Consider the following 10,309-nt stretch of genomic DNA (forward strand, 5'->3'; position numbering starts at 1 on the left):
AGATCAAATAGATTGTAGCATTGTGTTACCCTCTAAAAATACTTCAAGTGTGCCAATTTTCAAGTCTTGACGTATCCATCTGCACATTTTCCCAGGTCCATTCCATTTGCAAAAAAATGTTTTTCTACCATTGTTGCCAAGATACAAATTTTGAGTAGCTCACTTTGACCATTCGCCATTTGTGTCTTATTATTTTTCATGAGCCCAAATCCTAGATTTATATTTTCCTCATGACAATGAACCAATGCCCCAGTTTTCATTTCCCTAGGTGTCATTTTTCCCAGTTTTTAGAGCCAAATCCGAACGCAAATTATGGTTTTCTAACATATTTTTTTGTAGGTAATTTTGAGAGGGAAACTTTGATAGTCAATATCTTTTGACTAAGAATTATTCATGAGAAAAGATTCGATAGGTTAAAATTATGTGGGATAGATAATCAATGTGTTTGATTTTAGAGCCCGGTTATTTGTTTGGGTCAGTTTTTAAAGCCAGCTGACAGGCCCTATTAGTAAAAAATCATAGTTTAGAAATAAGATGTGAAATGAGTTGTAAATGATGTTTTAATTATTGATTTCAATCTTGATCAGCACCAAATGTTCAATGGGTCACTCTGAGATATTAGTTGTTTGAAAACTTTTTTTTTATTAGCCAGACCCACTTCGGGCTCGACTAATCTACATCAGATTACAAGGTAGTACTTGCGGAGTAAAATTGTCTTGATAAGACATAATAATGACAATGGACAAGAGGTTGGAGAAGAAGTGGAAGATCAAGTAATTATGGAGAATATTAAAGATTTTAATGCTACTAACCAATGGTTCAAAAGAGGCTTATCCTTGGTACCATGCATTTATCTAGTAATACTTTCTTCTGGACCAGCAAGAGTAACCATGTTTGAAGATGGTTCTATTGTTGTTGAGGTGGGTCAAGGAATTCAAACTAAGGTAAATTAGATGATTGTATATGCTCTTGGTTAGTTATGGCCATGTTTAAGTAAAGATTTAATGGAAGAAGTTAGATTATATCAGTTAGACACTATCAACTTAGCACATGGAGGAATTACAGTTGGAAGCACCACATCTAAGGTAAGTTGTGAAGCAATTCAACATGCTTGTGACATATTAGTTGAAAGACTTCACCCAATTCAAATTATCTTAAAGAAGAGAAATCCAAATGGTTTCTCCTAGATGGACTTAACTTTTCACGCTTGAGATCCTTACATGCCGCTAGTAATGGCTTTGTTTTTCATGCCACAAAAATGTAAGTCTCAGTCCCGTTCTATCCCATGGCGGGCTGATTCAAGAGAGACCTAGATGGGCGTATTGAAATTAATTGTAATGGAAAAGTGGGCATTGACCATGCAAAGAGCAGATTCCATGGAGTAAAGGAATAGGTTTCAAAAAATATAGACTTGGTGTATGGAGGAGGAAGAATTGGACTCATGGGTTTGGTATCAAAAGCAGTCTATAATGGTGGTAGCCATGTTTTAGGGGGTCATAGCCAAGATGCTTATGTCCAAAGAGATCACAAGTGCAATAGTAGGAAAATTAAGAGCCATGGGGGATATGCAATAGAGAAAGGTAGAGATGGCTTGTCGGTTAGACACTTTTATAGTTTCCATAATTATCTCCAACCTTCTTAGAACCCACCAAATCAACTCGACTGCCAATACTCAGGTTCCTCATATCGAGCTCTTAATTCTACAAAGGAATTAGGGAATTCTTAATGTCACCTTTCTCAACGGTAAACAAATTCTTGACACAATCATACACAACCCTATGATCAAATTGCCAAGGTCTACCAAGAAACACATGACAACTATTCATGTCCACAATATCACACAACGCTTGATCCTTATACTGCCTAATTTGGAATTCAACGATGCATTGATCCCTCACTTCCAAAGCATGCTCACCTTGCAACCATCTAATCCTATGAGGATAAGGATGTCTTACTCTCTTCAAACCAAGTATTGCCAAGAGGATATAGAACTCTGGAAGAACTGTTGGAAGCCATTACATGAGCTCAACTAGGCATACATGAAAAACTAGTGGGATTGTTGCATTTTGATGCCTACTACAATTCTCTGTTAAGTATTATTGATAAAGCTATGGAGGAGGAGTTTATCAAGCCCGTTGTTCATCAGATCATTGTTTCTGCTCCCACTGCAAAGCAATTGGTACGACATTTAGAGGAGTATGTTCCAAGTAATGATGGGGTTGCTTCGAAACTAAGTTGGGAGATGGAACAACTTGATTTTTCTTCAATACAGTCAAACATAGCCTGGTAGATTGATGATCATGATTACTACAGAAAAAAGCACAAGCAAAAAAAAAAAAAAAAACCAAACCGTCAAATGATAAAGGCACTTGCAAACAAGGTGGCTGCTAGTGCTATGGTGGTGCACATCATGATGTTGTTTTTTTCTTTAAAATAATTAGCTCTACATTCCTATTAACCACCCAAGCCATTTTTGCATTCCTAGATGCCAAAATGAAGGGCATAAGATTGTTACAAGATTCAAGAAGAGTTGGCAAATTAACGAATTTTCGGATGATTCATTAATTAACAGAGGAACAAATGTGTTCCTTATAAAGAATTACAAGGACGTTGTTTCTAAAAGAAACAATGTAGACTGAAGACGGAATTAGAAACAAAACTAGAGACAAGATAGGAAACATTCCTATTTGGACTGAAGAAAAAAGAGACAGGATAGGAAACATTCCTATCTAGACTGAAAGACGGACTACAGACAAGTAGTTGACTATTATAGAAAGTATAAGATATTATCTTAATACCCTCCCTTAATGGTCAACGTACGGATGTCGAAACATTTTGTGATAATTGAGACCCTCCCTGGATCTACAGAATGTTGAAACCAAGAAGCTTTGCCAGAAGAGTGCTATGACTCAAAATAGGTTGCATTTACAAAAATTTGTTTTTTGTGGAAAAAATGGTAAAACCCAGAATCTCACACAACCTTGCGTATTACAGACAACTTGAAATGATTTTTGAGGAGAAAATCAACAAATCCAAAATAACAGAAACAAATTCAGAAGGCAAAAAAATGTAGCTTCGCCTTGATCAGGACCCGGAGAAGTTGGATGCTGCCTAACACCCAGAACAAGTTGATCGGTGTTTCGATATTCGAAGATCGCGATGATGCGCTGCTTCCAAGTTCCATAATTGCGATCATTGAATTTGGAATTATGTTTGAGCAGAATATTTGTCAGAGATGCCATGGCACATTTTTCAATGAAAACTGTGAAAATCTGTGAAGGCACGTTCTTCGAAGCAAAAATACAAAAGACCCAAAAGAATCAAAGAATGACCCAGAAGAGAGCTTGAAAAACCCAAAAGGAATTTGCTATCATTTTCTAGATTCGCTAGCTCAAAAATTGAGGCACAAAAATTGAGGCACCCAAAAAAAACAGACAACAACCCAGTTGAGCTCTCGAAAAACCCACCAAGAATTTGCAAACAAAATATTTTTTTGACCCCAAAAGTTAGGGTTTCAAAAAAAACCCTAGCCATCGGATTGGAGATCAAAAAAATGGCAAATTTCTTGAAACAAATAGTCAAATCTGCTTTGCTGAGCACAATGACAGACTGAGATGGAGCTAAAAAAGTCGTGTTTGATCGCCAAACGATTGGCAGATTTTGTTAGACGCGAACCGCGTAGGTGCAAGCTTAAAGACGCAATTTTCTTTTTTTATTAGTCGCTAGTTGGAAAAAAAGAATCTTTGGCCAGAGTCACAGAGGAACAGAACTAGAAATGGAGGTCGCAGCTAGGGCTACCATTCCAGTGACGCAGAACAGGTGCTCTGAAATCCGTTTTCTTACCTCACAAGGGCCCCTAAATTTGAGATTTGGAAACAGACTCGAATTCGGGATTTTTCCTGTAGACCGAAAACCCTAGGCGGGTTTCTAAGAACGAGCACCAAGAAATGCACAAAATAATTTCAAAAAATTATGCACTGATAATTTCTAAAGAAATTATAAGTTTTTGAAATAATGTATTAGCTCTGATACCATGTTACAAGATTCAAGAAGAGTTGGCAGATTAATGGATTTTCGGATGATTCATTAATTAACAGAGGAACAAATATGTTCCTTATAAAGAATTACAAGGATGTTGTTTCTAAAAGAAACAATGTAGACTGAAGACGGAATTAGAAACAAAACTAGAGACAGGATAGGAAACATTCCTATCTGGACTAAAGAAAAAAGAGACAGGATAGGAAACATTCCTATCTAGACTGAAAGACGGACTATAGACAAGTAGTTGACTATTATAGAAAGTATAAGATATTATCTTAATAAAGATCAAGCTTGCACAATAAGATCCATTAGAGGAACCCTTTTGCTACATTGCAGAAGATGAGAATGCAGCATTATAGAAGATTTCCACTTCCATCCACAACAAGTAAGCTAAAGGAGAAACTCGTAGAAAAGAGGAAAAGCTTTGTTTTTAATCCCACATATGCTGGGAATAGAGGTTTTCTATTCTTTAAAAACAATTCCACTCACTTCATAAGTGTCTTTAAGACACAAGGCTTTTGAGCCTATGACAGCTTATGTGAGGCTCATGGTCAGCTAGACAAAGAAGACTAATAAATTTTGACCAAGTGTCCCAAGGAGAAAAGTCACCAAAAATGTTGAAGAATTTGGTGGTCACCATGTCACCATCAAAAATGGGAGGATTTTCTAGCAAGCAACATGGCGACCTCCTGGAAAACCATAAAAATCTGGTGAGAAATGTGGACCCAGCTAACAGTTAAGGTGACCAATAGCACGATGAAATGTGGCGAGAGGTGGACCAAGTAGTGACACAGGGTAGTGATGTGGCGCTAATGTGGTGAAGCTTAGGTGGATAGGTGACTGGCGAGCTGAGGTGGCAAAAGGGTGACATGTGTCATGTGGTCACTATGTCACGATGATGTGGTACAAGGCTAACTCAACAAGCAACATGGAAACCCAACTAGCAAGTGACACATGGCAGACATGTGGTAGCCACATGGTGAATGTCAGATAGCAGTTAGGATTTGACCAATCAGAACATGCCACATGGCAGAGGCCAATCAACCAGGTTTGTCTTGGAGGAAAATGGTGGGAAATTTCAAAAGGTCCCAAAAAATTAATTTTTTAAGTTTTTCCTCTTCTGAATTTGCAGATCAAACTTTTAAATAAATTTTTCATTTTTCTATAGTTTTAAACTTTTGAAAAGGTCAAATTATTGCAATAATACTATGCAAGGCTATAGAAGGAGCCTAATTTTCAAATGGCTATTAGAGGGCTAATTTTTGCTTGAAATAGGCACTCCAATAAACTATTGGAATCGAGAGGAAATGAATTTTCTAAATATGAAGTTAAAATTTGCACAAATATTCACCAGTTTTCTCTATAAGCATATTTGTATTTTCTGGGGCATTCTTAGTAGAACGGGAAGATTTCGTCATTGAGTATCAAAATCAGTTGGAGGGCATATATAAAATCTTGTTGAAGCTTGAATGTGGAGAAAATTGATTCTGATAATTTTATTGTGCCTTTAGAGATCTTTCAACTAATTTTTTACTTTTGCCTTGATTTCAAATCTGGCATCAAAATCAGTTATGTTTTCCAATCAAATATCTGAGATATTTTATGCTTTTGATGGCCAAAATGATTGAAGATTTGATATGCAGTTGTAGAGAGAGATTAGAGATGTTTTGTCACCTCTAGGAGATGTTTTCTAAGTGGACACATGTCAAATGCACAACAGATCTAGGAATTTTCTCTCCTCTATATCATTCTTTTTCTTTCTCATTGTAAAGGTTCCAGTCTTTGAGAAAAACTACTCACTACTGTGATACCATTCTTTAGCAATTTTTATGGTGATGAGGAGCACTAAGTTTTATAAAGATAATTATCATTTGTTAGGTGATTTGTGAGTCATTTTTGTACATCTTTCATGTATTTGTTTTCAAGGAAAATGAATAAAACATAGCAAAAGGTTTACATTCATTTTGGATCTTATCTCTTATTCGTGGGTTTGTAATTTTTTCTAATTTGTGAACCAAGAGCATTAATTAGGTTGCATTTTGTTTAAAAATGCATGTGGTTGAATTATTTTGCTTGTGGAACAAAGGGCCATGTAATTACTTGATATTTATCACAAGGTTTGCAGACTTCATGACGGGATAGTTCAAGTATAAGATTCATTTTGATGCAGATGTCTATTCACAAGGTGAAAGATAGATCAGGGATCTTGATGTAGGAGTTATACTAAAGATTTCCAAAAGATGTACAGTTGTAGTTTATGTAATTAGTCAATAGATAAGGCATTGATTAGCTATAGGATCATTCAATTTGGTTTCTCATACCTAGGTCTTGTTGTTATCAACATATTAAATCATCTTTTCCCTTTATGTTGAAAGTTATTCAAGTCTAACCCTCACTTAGCTTATGAATTTCATTGTATTGCATTTAGCTACTGCAAATCCATGTTATTGTATGAGTCCTTAGAAGAAATAAGGGTTGAATTGATTGTAAATAGATTCAAGAATATGTTTGGCACTGGTACCATATAAATTGAATCTGAGGTCCACCTGCCTAGGTTTTCTAGAGCCTAAAGTAGAAGAAGGGTCTAGCCTTATAGTTGGCCTAGTGTCCAAGAGGATATGTTAAGGATTGGAGTTAGGTACCCCTAGATGTGTCTTTTTCTCATCGGGTTAATTTGAAACCATAATGTTTCAAAACACCAACAAGAGGATCAAAGAATAAGCTGTGTAAGTTTGGATATCTTTTGACATGTTTATTCTTCTTTATTTTGAAATTTTTCCCTTCCAAAGTTATAGTAGTATGGAGAAAAGATGCTCCTATCTTATATCAAATCAATGAGTATATAGCAGAGATGGGTGAAAATTTTTATAGCATCATGGATAACTATTTTGAATCATTCAAAGAGAAGATGCATAATAGATTTAGGATCCCTAAGAAACTTTTAGAAGATTACAAGGATGATATATATTTCATGGTGGAATGTAAAAAAGTATACATTCAAGAAGTCAGACCTAGATTGGCATGGGTTAAACCTCTAGAGTATGAGGTTAACATTGATGATGCCAAGGATATCATAGAGGCTCTATTGAATGAGTCTATGGATCCTTAAGCTACATATTTTGGAACATATGATCAGGCAAAGGCAAGAATTGAGCTTCAAATCAAGCTACCTCAAGCATTGAATAAAGGAAGGAGAAGAGTAGAGAAGCTACTGAAAAATTCTAAGAAAGCAAGTTCCCCTCTAATGCTTACGAAGGGAAAAGGTGATGATATAGATGATGAGGAAGCCAAATCTAAAGAAGAAGAACCTCTCAGGAAGAAAGGTAAGGTTATCATAACCAAACCTACTAAGTCATCCCCTACTGTATTCACAAGAAGGGTAGCCAAGTCCTGGAAGAAGTTGAAGTTAGGTGAAGATGAAGCCAAGCAGGTTATTTTCAAAAGATCTACACCTACAATTTAAGAAAGATTGAAGAATATGGAAGAAGGAATTGACATGGCATGTTTCAAATCTCTCAAGTATTATAAAAGGAATGCACAAGAGAAAAAGTAGATTGAAGATACCATTATGATCAAATTGGAAAAATGGAAGAATTCTCCAGATGAACTTGCATAGAAAATTCATAATGAATTTATGTAGGCAATAAAGTCTAGATGGGAAAATGCACAGGAGACTGCCAAGGACATCTTTGAATAGACCTTGAAGTAACTCATGCCAAATATCAATAAGAAGGAAGTAAAGGAATCCTTGAAGCAAAATGAGAAGTTCACTCTCAAGTTAAACACTTGTATGATATTGCTTAAGGAGATTGAATATGTGGTGAAGGTAGCTACAACTATATGGAAGAACATATATAAGTTACATCAACCTAGTGAATTTGTTGTACATGTTGATGAAAAGGATGATGAAGATGTGGAAATAAAGGATAATGAGATTGATTATGTCAATCAGGATGATGAAGAAGAAGAACAAGAAGCTACTAGAGGAAGCCTTCTATTGATTCAAAGCATTGAGAAAATTGATGCAGAGAAAATTGCAGTAGCAGTCATATCCTCATTTCCTCACTCTCTAAGTACAAGCTTAGCTCAATCTTGCATAGCGATAGATTCTACCAAGTTGGTTGTGGATACCACTACTATACCAAGTACCCAATCAAGCTATGAATTTGTCCAGTTGAATGTTACATTGGCTCTAGTGCCCAACACTTCATCTATCGAGTAGCAAGATCCTCCATCATCAGGCTTGACCAAGAAGCAACCAGGGATTCCTACTATTAGTGTCATTTCAATATTTTTTTCTAGTCCATCAATTTCTACAATTGTTTCTATTCCAAATATATCCATAGCTAGTGCAATGATAGTTGAAAATCAGTCTCAACCTAGCACTGAAGTTTTTAAGGGTAAACAAATTGTTTCCACTATTTTGAAGGAAAAAGGAAAAGAAGTAGAAGATTTTGATCTAGATGAGGATATAGTTATTCCAAATTGGGATATCTCTACCCTCACCTTTGATCAAATGAATACCATGGGATTACTACTAAAGAAGAGAGCTCAACTAGTAAATGTAGACACCTAAATCTAATTACACAATAGGTAATTGTATTTAGTCATCTCTTAGGACATTACTGATTAAATATTTATTATTTAATTAATTAATCATCATCCCCTAGTTAATTAATCAATTTAATTAACTATAGTCCAATTGATAAAATCAAATGATAACCAAAATCAACTTATCAATTAAATCCCTAGTCCTCTATTAAATTAAATAAATCCTCAAATCTATTTAATTTAATCTCATATCCTCATTTTATTAAATAAATCATTTAATCAAATATCTAAACCCCTAAAACATCCCTAAGACCCACCTTTATCCCTAATCCAACCCATCCACCCATACTAACCTCACTTAGCCACTTAACAAACCCATCCCATCAAAACTAAACCATTTGAAACATAACCCCCTTTCTAGGCTAATTTGAATCCCCCTCCTAAACATGTGCACAATTTTAAGCAATGGTTAAGACTTGCTAACCCAAGCCAAAGTCAACAATCTCATCCTCGCCCTCACCCTCAAGCATTTATGGCTCTTACATCCCCTTTTATGAGTCTTACACCCCTCTTACATACTCAATCTCCATCATTACTCCCTTGACCAACCCTTATCCTATGCTCTCACACTCATCCTCCTTGTGACAAGTGTCACTTCCCTATTGGCTCTAAACAAGCACAGTCTTTGTGCTTCCTTTTGAGTGCATCTCAACCCTCCCTCACCATCCTTCCATCCTTACCTCTTGACCATCCATTTCACTACCCCTTGGCCTATAAGTGAAACCCTCTCACTTCACAAATATTATCCACTTTTCATGCAAAGTTATAATGCTATTTTGAGAGCCTAAAAACTACCAAAATACTATCATAATGTTGAAATCCCTCCATACCCCCGTTATTGAAACCCTCATCCATAAACACACTTGGTGAAACCCCCCCCACCTATTGGAAGCTTGAGCACAACATAAGCATACATCACCTCTCATCAGGGACATAGCTTCATCATCATGGGAAACACTTGAAGAGTTTACCATTATTGGTCTACTTTCCTCCATGGTGTCTTCATTGGTCCTATCATAAGTGTTAACTATTTAGTTGTGTTAATTCTTTCTTTATTAATTAGTATTAAACTTGCACTACTAGATTAGTTCATACGTCTTAGCATGTCTAGTGGGACCTCGCATTTGGGTCACTATAATCATGTTTTTGTGTTTTTTATGCTAGGCTAACCAAACTGGAATTTTGTGCTTGTGTGTGGGTGCAAGTTTTTTGCTAATATTTTTGTAGGTACATAGGTCTCTCATTGGAAATCATGTTCCTAGCCATATAATCAGTTTTTACTTTAGAACACTTTTAAACACACTTTGTTCTTGATCCTGCCACCTCGGGAACATGAACATGCGACCCCAAGATTGCAACCATAAACCAACAGGAATGCAAACCCGTGAAAGCAAGATGACTATTTACCTCAAACCCATATTACCACATGTCATAACAATAGCCTGGCGCATCCCCACCAACACTTTTCTCGTGGGGACATCAATCTTTACCTACGGGATCACCGTAAAACACTTGTAGGAACATGTCACCTTGTTAGTCAAACATCAAAATCCACTTTTTTCTAATTTTTAGTCAAACTTGCTGATCCACCTTTTCATGGGAACACTCCTACAAAACCCGTAGGATTGCCTTTCTGCAAGATTGCTTTGTGTCTTTT

The 10,309-nt window shown here is 36.1% G+C and overlaps 1 pseudogene; it reads left to right on the top strand.

Annotated features, from left to right (window-relative positions):
- Positions 1-1,050: 1,050 nt before the first annotated feature.
- On the top strand, positions 1,051-2,290 carry LOC149578149 (cytokinin riboside 5'-monophosphate phosphoribohydrolase LOG3 pseudogene; annotated as a pseudogene).
- The last annotated feature ends 8,019 nt before the right edge of the window (positions 2,291-10,309 follow it).

This window comes from Cupressus sempervirens, chromosome 1, assembly GCF_028749045.1.
Source record: "Cupressus sempervirens isolate cs-2001-9-10 chromosome 1, ASM2874904v1, whole genome shotgun sequence".
Lineage (NCBI taxonomy): Eukaryota > Viridiplantae > Streptophyta > Pinopsida > Cupressales > Cupressaceae > Cupressus > Cupressus sempervirens.